The sequence below is a fragment of the Triturus cristatus genome, chromosome 4_1 (genome assembly GCF_964204655.1).
Source record: "Triturus cristatus chromosome 4_1, aTriCri1.1, whole genome shotgun sequence".
Classification (NCBI taxonomy): Eukaryota; Metazoa; Chordata; class Amphibia; order Caudata; family Salamandridae; genus Triturus; species Triturus cristatus.
In genome coordinates, this window is record NC_140585.1 from 1,273,220,193 (window position 1) to 1,273,236,078 (window position 15,886).

Genomic DNA, 15,886 nt, shown 5'->3' on the forward strand with positions numbered 1-15,886 from the left:
GCTTTAGAAAGGCAAACAATACTTGTTTCAGGGGGATGCAAAACACCAATGAAACATGAGCAGTGCTTTGCATGGTGCAGTTTTTAAGTTCTGAGAGCCGAGCATCCCCACCCAGTACCTTGCTCAGAGAAACAAAACACTGTAAATGTTACCTGGGTGACCAGGTGTTTGTCAGTAGCAACACCGCTTTCAAATGCAAATCTGTCCTTTACAAGAAATATAGTTTATATTACTTACCATAAAGAAGCCGACCTGTGTGTCTAGCTACAGCCCGTTTGCGCCCCTGTGTTCTCTGTGTTTTGAGTTCAGTCTGCCCCCTTCCTGGATCCCAGGCCACTCGCAGATACAGTGTGTATCTGATCGGAGTGTTTCCTGGGGGCGCCAGCAACTAAGGCTGGCAGAGATGACAGCAGCAGACAGCAGTGCAAACTGCCAAATCAAGGATACTTACGAGTTCAACAGGAGAGTTGGGTTTAATAAAAAAAACAAAATCGCAGCGGGCACCATGTTGATGAAACAAAACACTTGTAAGAAAACATGCTGCACGCCTCCTGCTGTGGGCTGGGAGACGAGATGGGATAGGGAAGGGAGGCCTGGCAGGAGATCTGTTTAGAGCTGTGCTAATTATTTTTTTAACAGCGCCATAGTCTGTGTTCATTAAAGAAAAGACGCTGGCCACCTCCTCAAGCGGCCGACATATTAAAGAAAAAAAAAAGTAGTCCCCCAAGCCACATATCAACAGTATAAGTTCAAGAGAACTGTAGTTGAGCAGTGCCCCCGAAGGAAAAACTGAAGTGATGTATTGGGAGCACCAACTAATGAGGAGCCCGAAAAGAAGAGTGACGCAGGAGTGAACTAATGAGAAGCAGCAGGTGGGATTACACTAGGTATAGGGATTACAGCAGGTCTTCCAGACAGCTCATGTGCTGCCGAGGCTCAACCTAAAAAGGAAGGTTTGGGTTTTGCCATTACTTTTTAAATAGCTACGTTGAATTGGCAGTGTAAAAGCTGCTCTGCCAGCCATCTATGGTGGATTGGGGATCATGCTTTACTTTGTGGTGGGACAATCAGTGTTGCATTCCATGAAGAGCACTTAACCTACAGGCCCTGGAACCCCTGATACCATATATTATAAGTAAGCTCGCGTATGCCAATTGGGGGAAATCCAATTAAACTTACACTTCTAAGGGTTAGAGCACATGCACTAAGGCCTGGACAGACGGGCCCAGTGCACTACAAAGACACTGCACCCGTATCTAATACATCTAATAGTCAATTCTATATCAAAAGCTCTACCCTACCCTGCAGAAGAGTAATTCAAGTTTCCTTTAGTTACTGCCCAGCAAATAAATTTGTTGGAAATAATATGTGGTGATGGGTGAGGTGAGTGAGAAAATTTGGAGTAAGTGCATGATTTGATGTCACATTTGATGTATGGGATACGCTGTGACAAACATGCCAAATACAATCTATATATCCCGTTCCTTTCCCAGTAGTACATAATTTCCCCCAACCTCTACTTAGGATAGACAAGATAATATTCACATTTCATATGTGAGGTGTGTGACGTAGCATCCTATTTATTATTCATATACCTCTTTGTAGTCAGGGTAGAAATAGAAAGACATTTGGAGACGAGCAGGGACGAGCAGGGACATTGGAATTAAAATTAGATAATTGTCAACTAGAGCTGCCTCAGATGCAGACAGTAGCAAAATAACCGACACACTAGCATTGATCATGGCTCCGTTAATTTAGCTCAACACACAACTTGTACTCCATAGTGTATAATGCCTTACTCATTATTGAGATGCAATTTATTTTTCCACTTAAAGTGTCTGTTTAGTTACTTGAAAAGCCCTTAGAAGGAAAATAAATCAAATTGCTGATTTTTTATTCAGGTGTTATTCTTATACTGCCTAATACTTTTCTGCCACACAGTCAGTGCTTTTTATGCGAGGCATGTGTGGATACAACATGAAATTAGCCTTGTTACTCTCCTAATCATAATCAAATCAAATTCCAGTAGCCCTAGGGGGCCAGCAATGTACTGCTAATGCATCACCCAGTAATTTAAAATGATTGTTTGCACAGAGCATTATTTACAATTTGTCTTTTTTCTTTTTGTTTTTCTCAATATAGTTACTACTGCTGGTCCACCCATAGCACCCAACAGGGAGCAGATAGCAGCCTGTCTGCAGCGGCAGAAGCTGGACCGCATTCAGCAGGAATACCGGCAGCTGGTGGTCCTGGAGGAAGAACAATCAGAAATAGCTGCCTCTCAGTCTCAGCCGGGCCCCAGTTCAGCTAGTCCCCCTCAGCCTCCAGCCTCCCGGCTATCCCATCATTGGCGATTGAGCCAACTGACCAAAACTGCTGCTGCCCCCTCCCGTTCTGACAGGCCATTAATACGGCACATCCTGCAGTGGCTGGATACAATAGAGAGCCAGCTTGTTAGGATGGAGCAGAGCCCGGACCAGCTCTGGACCCAAATACACAATGCCCTCTTCTAGTCCTTTTTTTCAGTTTTGTTTTGGTGGGAGGGCTTGTTGTGGTTAGACAGGGTTGGAAGGGAGTTGGAACCGGGATTTTATTCATTAGATATTTTATATTTTTGAACATTGGTGGTTGGGTCACTTTGTTTGGGAAGGAGGGTGTGCCTGTTGTAGGTGGAAAGGGTGGGTTTGTTTGTAAAGAAATAAAGGAGAAACGTATTATATTTTATCGAACTTTATGCCTGAAGTAGTTTGTTTTACCTTTGCTTTGCACTGCTACCTTTATATTTTATGTAGCTTGTTGATGTGCTGGTAAGAGTGGACCACTTAGTTATAGAGTTATGCCTCTCTAACTATCTTGACAATTAGGGGGATGCTGCCATGACCTATATTGTCTACAACAACCTAGATAAACTATTACTTGCAGTAGCAGTTAGTTATTTACTTACTAACGTAACTAGTTCACTTTACTCCATAGTTGTGTTACCTTAATATAGATGAAGCAAGAACAGAGAAGGCCTCACAACTTTGCAAGCGAGGTCCCACTTCCACCGAGGTGAGCTCCAACTGTAGGATTAATCGGAAGGATTATCCCTCACAGACAACTAAAGGGAAATAAAAACACTGAGTTACTGGGTTACATCACACCTTTACAAAGAATTGAGCCCAGACTACTACATGATGACACAACAAGAATTCCTGATAGTTATAAAATAACAAAAAATAGCAATAGTAGTAACTTGCGCAATGGGGAGCTACTAATAACTTACAAAATCCTCAAGTCAAACTCTAGTGTGGACAAGCTTATGTTAGGTGTTTACATTCACACAACTCAATGCGCGAATGATGAAACACATGACTGATGTTTTTGATTCTATATCTAAAATGTGGATCACTTTTATGCAAGGGTGGGTAAATGGGACCAGTGTGGGCTATTGCTTAGAAGATCCTGCAGTGAGTTGGTGTTGCTTTCACCACATCCGCCCCACCGTGTGTGTGATCCATTGATGGTGTATATTAAGCCCCACCCCAATTAATCACAGAGCCAGGGGAAGAGAATAGGGGTTTGATGAATGGATGGGAAAGGGGATTTGGGGAAAGGTTTGACAAAGACAAACACATCTTGGCAATAAGCAGCACATCATTCGTCATCAATCTGTTGTGAAAGGTAATGAAGGAATGCGTATGACACAGTACAGTTAAATGTATTGCAAACAGTCCTTCTGCCTCCGAGACCCAAGTTATCAGACATCTAAATGTTCTGTCTTCTAGGTTGGGAGTGAATCCACCTCCGCAATTCTCAAAATATGATTGTTAAAAGAAAAATGATACTGTTTTGCAAAATCAGGTGTCAAGGAGAAGGAGGGAAGGAAGGTAAGCTTCATCCGGAGTATATCAAGAAGCCTTTGAGGCAAAGCAAAAAAACAAGAGGGGGACTCAAAGTTTCACTTTTGCCACCAGTGCAACACACACACACATACACACACACAGCAGCATTTCACAAATGAACGCACCTCTCTCCATTTTACATAGCTGAGTACTAGCCTCAGACTCATGGTTTCCCTTTGAAGTTGATACTACTTGCTTTTAGCTGTTGATGAGGCAGTCCTGCTGCTCCCATCCTGAGTTCTTACATCCTCCTCCTGACTCTGAGTAACTCCATCCCACTCTAGACCTAACCCAAGCAAGATGGACGTGTAGTGCACTGCTGTTGAAGAACAAGTAGAGAAACAGAATTGCAGTATTTTGCATAGGTTTTTGTTTGTTAACTAAAGTGACTGAACTGGTCTCTGAAGCACCAGGAAAAAGGAGAGGACCCTGCAAGTAAATCTAGCTAAGTGTGAAATGGCTAAGCAATATCAGGGAAAAATAAGATTGCACATCATTCAGGCCTCAAACATTACAAATCATCTCAGGCAAGATCACAAATCACAGTTCAACACCCTCCCTCACTGTCTGCCCCCACATGAATCATCAATCATCACTCACAACCACTCAATAATCAGATCACTCATGCGCAATGGATACCTGTTCCAATCCAAACACAGTGGGAGGTACACTATCTATCAACTACTGTATGGAATTTGGCAGTCTTATAAATCAAATGATCATCTGGGACAGTCCTCCTAGGTGATGAAAAAACAAGGATCATAGAAGTAGAACATACAGGTTAATTAATTTTCATTAAGTAAGTTTGTAAAGGCCAAAGAGCCCCAAGAAAAAAAATGACCGCCCATCACTCATGCACCAAACATTGCAAATCATCTCAAGCAAGTTCCCAAATCATAGTTAAACACCCTACCTCACTGTTTGCCAGCAGATGAATCATCAATCATCAATCATCACTCACACAATCACTCACTCACCATTGCAATAGTTGTAGTTATCTCTTCCAATCTAAGTATGGGTAGGTTAGGTAGTAGGTACGCAATTTATCTTTGACACAGGCAACGCATTGGAATTTGGTATTGCACTCTTGTAAATCAACTATCTTCTGAGACAGCCCTGCTAGTGCTAAGTATGGAAAAAATATTAGGCATGTGAAGGGGGCAGGCACTGTCTGCAATGTCATGAAGGAATTGAGGAGGCTTCTTCAATGCACACTGGGTCAACTTTAATTCAGCAATATATATGTCTAAAAAATGATGGAGCAGCATAAATCTGACACAAAAATAGTAATGTTCCAAAAGCTACTTTTTTTTAAAGATAGAAGATCAATGAGAAAATATTTTTAAAAACTCCATGGGGACACTGGCATAATCCGGAAAGTAGAGCTCGCCCTCATCTCAGGTGGTTCACCCAGAAGTTGGTCAGCTAAAACACTTGATTCTGATCAATCGTCCACCTCCTCCTGAGCTGTTTGAGGAACAGAACAGTGTAATTGTGTGGTAGGAAATGCTGGTTTAATTTGATCATAGTCAATCTCTCCACATTTTTATGGTGAGAGACTGGTCCACCTCACTTTAACAACCACACCATCTGCCCTGAACACACACTCAGCACACACAGTGGCTACAGGGCAAGCCAGATACATTATTGCCAGCATGCTGAGCTCTGGCCATTGGCACATCTTCCCATACCAATACATCAATGGATTTTGATCCACACAGACCTCTTTTGGATCATCCAGATACAACTGGAACCTCCTGTGGGTGGTCATTGATGCTGCCACTTGCTCAATGGCTATTGCCATTGCCTTTGCACTGGACTTAAGCCCTGCTGATTGAAACCAATACAATGCAGAGGTTGGGTCCAGTCCTTCTGTTGCTGTTGTTACTGGTTTTCTGGTCGATGTTTTGTTGGTTGATGTGATACAAAACGACCTCTCTGGAAGTTGAAGGCAACACCCCAGGGTGGGACTCTAAGTTCCAGCCATTCTTCTTACAGATCTCTGGCTTGCTCACCTATCCACTTCTTGTATTTTGAAAGATCCTCTACAGAATGAACGTGGGCAGAATTGTTTTGTACCATGGATCAAGCAGTGTGGCACAGATGTACTGTTTGGACAAATGATGTTATTTTGAAGCTTTCCATTATAAGACAAGCGAAAGAGTAGACTCTCAACCAAGGCATGCACTTCTGTGTTTTCATTCAGACCTGCGGGGGAGAACCTTTCAGACACCTTCTTTACCTGGCCCAGTAGCAGATGCAACAACAGGATAGCTTGGCCCATCATACTGTGCTTCTTGCTAACTTCCCATGTGAAAACCTCAAAAGGGACTAGCATCTGTGTCAGGCATTTGACTAGGCCCTATTTGTTTGCATCCATGGTCATAGCTTTCCCAACAGCATCCCCTCCTCTTTGAATGACAGTCAGTCATATGTTTCTATTTTTCAAACATGCAACATGTAATAGGTCGAGTTCCAATGTGTTGGCACCTCGTGTATCAAGGCTTTAACTGATGCTCTATTAGTATGCCGAATAATTCACAACTGCTTCTGGGCTTTAAAAGAATGGCTGAAATTAGTGCAGATTCTTCTGCAGGTGGCCAGTATGTTGCCGACCATATCTTCATTTTTGAGAAAGCAATTCACGACCAGCATGATGCAATGACCCAAACAGAAGACCCTGAAATAGCCTCTGTATGACATTGCCTTGACTATGTTACTGCCATTGTCTGTGGCAACAAATCCAATTTTGAGACCTCTGGATCGCAGCCATTCCTACACCTAGCTGTTAAATTCCTCCAAGATGTTTACAGCTGTATGTGATTTCTCTTTGGCAAACATGGCCACTGATACATGCCACAGAACTCTCTTAAAACTTTCTTCAGGGCTCAGACCTGCAGATATCTTTTGCTTTACCTCCACAAAAGAGATCCAGTGTGCAGTGATGCACATGTAATCAGTCTCCTGATAACTGGTCCACATGTCTGTTGTCAGGTGGATAGTGTGAACAACACTTTGCTGCAAAGCTTGTCCAACCAACTGCAGCACATCGTGATACAACGCTGGAACAGCAGCTCTGGCAAAAGAGGTCTGACTTGGTACCTTCCATTTCACGCGGATGGCTGCCAGAAATTCTGAGAGTCCGACTCCATACACAAAAGAAAAAGGGAGGAGGTCCAGTGCTAACATTTTTTCCAGTTTCCCATTGTACAAACGTGTGGTTGGGTGGTTCAGCTTGTAGCACCCCTCCTGCATAAACATACCCATAATAGTAGCCTGGACTTTCTTCTTTTCTGGGGCCACTGACACAGGCGTCTTTTGAGAAGTAGATGGAGGTGGTAGACTGAATGTGCATAGTGGTGGGGCAGCCACTGTATGCTGTGGTGTCTCAATCTCACTCTGAGTCTTCTTGTGCCATTGTGAAGCCACTGAGGTGGGTGATTCTGCTGGCGCACTACTGGGGACAGGACTGCTTTGTGCGAGGATGTCACCTTCTTTTTCCTCATTATCACCTCCAACCATGATTAGACTTGCAGATGATGCACCCCGGCTCTCCTCACCAACGCGTTCAGCATTCTTTTAAGGTGCTCCACCCACCAGATTGCCTGGTGTTTTTTCATATAGGGTATTTGGCCACCAGTACTATAATGCGAACCAAGCTTACCTCGACAAGCATGCATGTTCTAAACACTGCATACTGTAATGTGCTCTTCCTATGTGCTAACTGTAAAAAAGTCCCAAACTGGGTAGAAGTACTTTTTAACTGTGACACAGCCAATGCCTGAAGAAGAACTGAAGGTAGTTGGGCATGTTGTTGATTGCCTCTCTGCAGTGAATACTTCTTCTGAGGTAGGGGTTGATGCAGGTGTCAGCTGGGGCTTTACAAATATGGGAGCTGGCCATGCTACCTGTGCCACATCCCCGAGAGCAGGTTAACCAGCAATGCTGGACTCCTCTATGTCACCTTCCACAATGACTTCCTCGTCATCGTCATGCTCCTTCTCTCCATCATCCCCTTCCATAAGTGTAAGGCTTCCAGGAACTTTTCCTTTCCCTTGCCTCTCCTGTTGTCTCCTGGAATCTGCCGTGGTTCACTCCATGTCCCTGTCATCATCATCATCATCAGAAGTGGTGCTTGGAGAAGATGGTTGTGAAGTACCCTTCCTTTTCCTCGTTGGAGATCTGGAAGTCAATGATTCTCAAAGAGGAGGTTCTTGCTTGGAAGGAAGCTCAATCTCCTGTTCTTTTCCAACCTCAGGAAAATGTACCCCTGGCTGTGGCAGCTGTTCACTTTGCTCTGTTTCCTGAAACAATTGTGTACTACTTTGCGAAAGAGACAAATGTAATTCAGCGTCACTGCTTGTTGGTATCACCATGATTGCAGCCTCCCTGACATGGTCTTGGGCTTAGGTTAGGGTGCTGCTGTTGATGCAGAAGTGCTGCTCTTAGTTTGCTCCCCGGTGGCTGGTGCGGCAGGCACACGATGTGGTGATCCAAAAAACATCTGGAGTAACATGCCACTTATGGAAGACTGCTTCTTCTCACTGACCACTTTCTCGGAAGCATCTTTCTTTAAGGACATCTTACAGTTCTCTGTTGACGGTAGCACAAAGCTGCACAAGTGGAAAAGATTGGAGGACTGACGTGTGACTGCACATGCCTTCTGTTTGGCAGTACTGCAGGCGATGTCTCTTCTCTTGTGCACTTTAAAGCAAACAAGCAAGAAAAACATTTAGGGGTCGATTACGATCTCGTTAGAAAGAGCTCCGAATCACACTCCGGCATGCCGAATCCAATTCGGAACCCTTGTTTACAACTGATCCGTACACAGTTCCGTACGACCGATTACAGTTCCTGGAACACCATTTGGGCTGTCCGAATCAATTCCGAAAGGCATTCGTACAGGTCAACCTTTTCGATCTGATTCGTACAGCTCTATGAGCTCGTTTTCCGAGCGTGCGAGTACGATGAGCGATTCGGACAGCCGTTCTGAATCAGTTTCTACAGAACAAATCAGTCTTTGGGGGCCCATAGCCCTTCACCCGGGGCCCTCCAAATGGGGCCCATACCCAAGGGACTCCCCTTTCCAACCATGCCCAGCAAGGTGTTACCCAGCCACCCCTTACATCAATGGAAGCCTGTGTTCTCGTTCTGAACACAGGCTCCCACTGAAGGCAATGGGAATCCGACTGAATCGTATCCAGATGCATCGTAATCGTTCGGTCGGACTCCCTCGATCCGAGTCGTTCGGAAAGCATTCCGGAACCGATTCGGTTGGAATGCGTTCCGAACAAGATCATAATCAGCCCTTTAGTCTAAAACGTTATGTGGTATTGTTTGCAGTTTGATTTAGTACAGGCAAAGACAATATTACTGTGTTTGTTTACTTAGGTAATTAACAATCATCGCTTTAAAGTCAAACCACACCACCATACCATAAAATGTAATTCCCCATCAGAATAACACCCACAATATACAGAATGATAGAGCTTTTTCCTTTATGTCCATATATTCTAAAGGTGACACCTGTGGCACTCAGGGAACTGCATGGGTAAATGGAATACTAATCTTTTAATGAAATGGAGGTTAGTGTGCACCTATGAATGGGAATGTGGTCCAGGGGGAAATGGAAGAATCATCATTACATAATTAATGATGCTGATGTGTTTTAAGTGATGATGAAAGAGTGGGAGGCATTGATAGATGCGAGATTTAAGAAGGAAGGGAGCGACGGGTCAGTTTCATGAAGAGCAGGTAATGTAGCGACATTAATGATAGTAGTTAAACTAGATTAGGCAGAGTGTTGAGAACAGGGAACGAATAGTTGAGAGGGTCACACTTCAGGATAACGGAAGTGCACGGGGCAGCAGAGATTAGGGGTGTACAGGAGGATGGGAGTCTCTAATCCGGGGAATGGTTGTGATGTACTTAAATGGAGTGCCAGCTGTTGCAGTTCAGCGATGACTTGCCTGTTTTTTATTGAAGATATCTGTTGAAAATATCAGTTATTTGTAAAATCCAGTACCGCATTTACAATTTTATGTAATACGCTTGTACAGCACACTTGTTGTGATTGTAATGTATACTTTATTGTCATTTTCAGTTACCCCTGACGAAGGGCCCCCGAGGCCCGAAATGCATTGGGTGTTAATAAACTGCTTGTAATGGACATGGCCTTAGTACGTGTTTTTGGAACAGAGGTTCGGATGGCCCACCTAAAACATGAGAAATCCAGTAAATCGCATTTCCTTGCATGAGGATCTTAAACGCTTGAGTTAAAGAGTGGACAAAATTACGGAAAAAAGTCAAAAGAAACAAAAAAAAGGTTATATCAATATAAACACTAGCATATGAAGCAATTGCTGTGCCACTGGTTTTGGAGTTTAAAGTGAACCCCATTAGGATGTTGTTAAGTGCACCACAGCCAGGGTGTACTGGAAGAAATGGAATTATATATCTAAAAAAATAAAATAAAAAAATGATTTAAAAACAACAAAATGAAAAAAAATTGATTACATTAAAAATAAATTACATTTAAATACGGAGAATTAAATCAGTGAAATAAGAATAAATAAAACAAAACTGAAAAAGTTAAAATTAAAATAAAAAATCAATAATTGCTGATGTTTCTTGGGAGGATGGGAAGAAACCTATTGGCGTTGCAAAATAACAAAAAAACAGAAAATGCATGTAATATATATAAGAACTGCTCATCAAAATCATATTAATAATATACATACTGCAAGATCCTTAAGCATATTATTAAACTGATATCTCATCCATCCATGCAAGCCAATGGCAAAGGCACACTGGCTGGATGCACAAAATGGCTGCCAGCCAATGCCACATGGTCAGAGCAACAACAATCAGCAAGGAGGCATAGCACACAACAAAGAACACATGCAGACCTATGGTAAAGGCACACTGACTTCCTACACAAAATGTCAGCCAGCCACATGGTCACAAAAACATCAACCAGCAAGGATGCAAGGCCACATCAAAGAACACATGAAGTCCTATGGCAAAAGCACACTGCTGCATACACAAAATAGGAGCCAACCACATGGTCAAACAACAAGCAGGAAGCATGGAAAACAAAGAACACATACAGACCTATGGACACTGACTATACAAAAAAATTGACCCTGGCCACATGGCATGGGGAAGAAAGGCAAATGGTGGCCTATGGCAACCACACTGGCCAGACAAAGGAGGCCTAAAACGAAAATTATTTGGACTACATTTTATACAACATACATCCTCCAAAGGCATCAAATATATTACCTCACCTATACACTGTTTGCAGGGGGGGGGGAATGACTACCTCCCCAAAAATACACATTTTCTCATTTAATCCAATGCCATCCATGGCCGAAATGATGTTTCAATTCAACAGACACCACAGAAATAGTTGTTTCATTCACCCCTGACTGGTACTGAGCCTACTGCTTGAAACGCCCATTGGCAGACAAGGTCACATAGTAAATTAAATAAATATTGCAAATGTATTAATGTACTAAACTGTGCAACATTCTTCCTTTACAAAACAAGACAAATTACACGCAAAAAAATAACTAGACCCCTACTGTAACTGCTGGCCACCCACCAGAATACATTTTAAGAATTTAATAAAAGTACAAATAAATCCTGGTGCATGCCCCGAATCAAACAAACAACAACCTTATACACAAGTTTTTAAACTTACTTGTGAAATCTCAAATACAAAGTCTTTAAATCCAATGGTATGGATGCATCAGACAAAGAGAGTGATCCTTCCAGCTCCAAATCCAAATGGAAAGTGACCAGGAGATGGCCAAAGCACTGGGAGGAGTTTGATACTACTGCATCTACATGTTCCTGCACCAAAGACCATATATTTAGTCTTAGCAGTTCTGCTCTAAACCCTTTGACTCATATGAGCAGTGACACTTCAGCACAAAGGAGAATCAGGATTTTGTCTCCTTTCAAATAAGGGGGAATCATTAACATATTGTTGTAGGACTTCAACTACATCATACATACATAAGGTGATAGGGCGGGAGCGAGTAGACACCCTTGCGACATTCCACATAGTATTGGGATGTGATTTGTTAGTTCCCCCTTCTCTCCCCATCTGACCTGGACATAATTTCTTTCATGTAGCTTAGTGATAATGTTAATAAGGTCACTAGGGCACCCCTATTGAATAAAACTCCCCATCACGGGGAATCAAGTCAAATGCTGCTCGGAGATCAACAAAAGCTTCATAGAGCTGCTGTTTGAACAGCAAGACATGCTTCCAGTAAAGGAGAGCAAACTTGAACACCTGGTCTAAAGTACTAGTTTTAGCCCAGAACCCCGCCTGCAGGGGTGACAAAATCTGCCTTTTATCAGTCGAGTCTTGTAACTTCACTAGGACTTGTTTTGCAAAAACGTTTTGAAGATTTATCTATTAGGTCTATAGTTAGCTGGGAAGCCTGTGTCCCCTTTTTAAACAAAGGGATTATTTTCACCCCTCTCCAGGTGCCTGGGATCCCCCCATCTGCTACAATAGCATTCGACAAAAGATTCACATACCAAGCTCCAAGCTGGGGTTCAGACTTGTAAAGATCCCCAAGAATGCGATCAGGACCTGGTGCCTTTTGAGATTGTTGCTTACTTTGAGGGCCTGCAACAGGTCTTTCCGGTTGTTGTCATCCCATTCACACGTGGCTTTATATAGTGTTGCCTTAGTCCTATGGCGCGCAGTCCCTATTTCCTCATGGTTGCATCCCCTGACTGCACTTTTCTGCAACTGCTTGGCCTGCTTGCATTCTTGGGAGAACCACTTAGGTTCCTTCCTGTGTTTGTTAGAATTGCTCTTAAATTCCCCCAAAAAGATATCCTTCAATTTGCTGTACAAACTTCTGTGGGTACTTAGAATGGTAAGGGGATCTGTAATACTATTTTCAATGCAGACATAAAATATAGAAACAGTTGGTAAATCTCTGCATGTGTTCTTTGGTCTGCCATGACACTAGGCCAAGAGACTCTGCGGCAATAATTCTCTACGATGGGTTCAGAAGCCTCCGCAAGACTAAATGAGGCCAATCTATTGAGCTCTTCTCCTGATAGAATAGTGATCAAAGGATTACGGTCGCTATCAATGTGGATTTCAACTTTCATATCCTAAGAAGTGACCATAACTTAACATCAATAGAACATAATCAATAACACTGATCTAACCACCTCTTTTGAATGTATTTGCCCGATTTGTGTCAGAGGGGGTTCTCCCATCGCAAGCCCTCAGACTCTGACTATAGAAGCAACTTGCATAGCAGTATTTGTTCAAAGACGCCGTAAACTACCTATCAGATTAGGGATCCCCCAGTATTCATCTCCTTCCTCTGTTAGAAGGCTAAAAAAAAGTGTAAAAATCGCCTGCTACAATAATTTTGGCTTTCAGATAATGTAATTCAATTAAGCCATCTAACATAGCTAAAACTGGAGAGTCACAATTAGTAGGCAATGAAGGGGCATAAACATTCAAGAGTGCCATATCCATGCCACTCAGAAAAACAAGTTTTATGCCCATAAAATCTTAGGAATCTATACTTAAAAGCTAGTGAGAGCAAGCAATATCATGTTTTACTACGATCTCCAGACAGTCCATTGCCCGCTCTGATTTTACTGGAGGAATTGCTTCCACGCTGTAGGTAACAAAACCATACAGGAAAACCTTACAATCAGCCTCAGCCCAGGTTTACTGAAACAGACATACATCGTGCTTCCCTACAAAAGATAACCACATTCCATGAAATCAAGAGAAGGTCAGTCTTAAGTGTTTGTATCAGCTGAGAAGAGGACTCAGCTCCCTGTTCAATATAGGTGTAATTGCAAGACCTTGGAGTTAGTGCTTTAGAATTAGCCAATTTTGTCAATTCAGCAGGTGCAGGGCTTTTCAATGAAGTTGTTCCAAGGGTGGCTACTAAAGGCGAAAGTTTCAGCTTGTCCCTGCCATGTTCTTCACAACCCAGTCAATCTATTTCATTAAGGTTAGAGACCTCTTCATTGCTATGATTGATTTGAGTATTTTGTGTTGTCGCACTAGGAGGATTAACAGAATCAGGGTGCAGCTTTAAGTTGGTTTTGACAGCTATTGGATGCATGGGAGGTGATAGTTTTCATTTGACTCCAGCCAGGTTGGTTGCTGATGTTTGACAAGTGCAGAGTTCAAATTTAATGAGTTCTGCCAGAGACTCGTCAGCAAGTTTTTTCACCTTAATAAAGTCTGATGAAGATGTAGATTACTGACTGAATCTCTCTACAAGCTCAATATCCGACCAATGATTGGATACACAACCCTTCTTATGTCTGAAGTGGTGCACAACCTTATAATTAATGAATCAGTATCCTCATAGGCCTTTCGATCCAGGTTTGCCACCAATGTCAGAAAACATTCCTTCTTTGACTAGACGTAGCATTTGTCTGGTGATGCTGGACCTGGCGAATAACTATGTTGGGATCCCTCTGCACAGAGTTTGCACAAATTCATCAGGCAGTTCTCAACGTGTGGTTGAGATGGCGTCGGTCCTAAGAATTGCATATATTTTACTGTGTTCTCATTAATAGAGGCATGTTTTGGGGTCTTTCTAAACTGCCTAGAAAATTGTCATGAGTCCCCACGACAGTATTCCACACAGATGCTGCATCCCTTCTACTAGGTCCAGAACCACAAGGGCGAGGCTGACCCCTGTTATGAATGACTTGAGGAGTAGGAGTTAATGGTGCCGGGAGTTATTTGTTGCTGCCTCTAGCCTCTTAGGGATATACCTGCTGCGCAGAGCCCTTTCTAGAATGGCAGTTACAACAACAATCTTTCCCCTGGAAGTACCACCTCACTGCTTTGTTAGCAAACCCTGTTAGCATTTTTTTGAGCTCGGCTAATTTTTGCGAATCCTACAGAATCCCTCTTTAGCCGTGGCCCCCAGCCTTGCAATGCCAGTGGGCCCATCATTCTCTTCATTGTCCAATGCTTGTAACTCCTGGATTTGGTTAGTGACAGCGGGGGGTCTATCAGATGGAACTTCTTCTGTTAAAACAGAATATCTATTAGAACAGGGAACGTTTGGGAGTATAATCCCTTTAGGAGATAAAGGCTGTTCATGGTCGGACAATTGGGTCATGTTCGAAGGTAGGTAGGATCGCTTTGGGTGATAAGTGTTCCAATGTCTGGATCTCAATCTCAGCCAATAACTTTTTCTTTGCAGTGGAATTTTCATTTCCATGTGTGATTCTCTGAGTACCCCTTTTGAACATAGCAGGTACCCTTGGTGAGGTATCAACGGTTTGTGAGGTGGCTGTGCTTAGTATGGTCTCAATTTCTTTAATTAGATGATCAATATCATCCAAAGTGCAGCTATTTCCAGCTGCAAGGCTAGCAGGGGGGACTCATTAGGTGGTATTTTTGATTTCTTTAAGTTGGCCTTAGTCAGTTCTGATACCTTCCGCATTCCCATGAGCCTGCCCTCCAAAACTAGGAGAGTCACTCAGATTAATCTGACAGCAATCCAGAATCAATTGTCACCTCAGCAATCACACAGTCACATCTCATCCAATTACAACAGTTTGTAGCAGTATGGATTAGCTGACCCAGATAAATGGGATGTGGTGCATCCCAGCCGAGCCTCTTCCGGGCGATGACGGGTGAAGACGGCACCTCTTGGCCCTGTCTTCACATAGGCGCATGCCCGCGTATGCCCGGGCGCGTCCTTTATACTTCCTGCAATGCAGGGTTGTAAAGGGCTTTTCAGCTCACTATGGGAGGCCCCGCCCCCAGGGTTCACAGTCTGCAATGACGCCTCGTGGTGCTTGGGATGCTGGAATCTAGAGTACCCACAGGTACTGAGGCTCTCTAGGGATAGGAGACCCCAACATTTCTCCTCCGGGATGCCAAGGGCTTTTCAGCTCACTACGGTAGGGCCCATTCCCAGGGCTTACAATCTGCAATCGCACCACCTGGCACTTGGGATGCTGGAATTCAG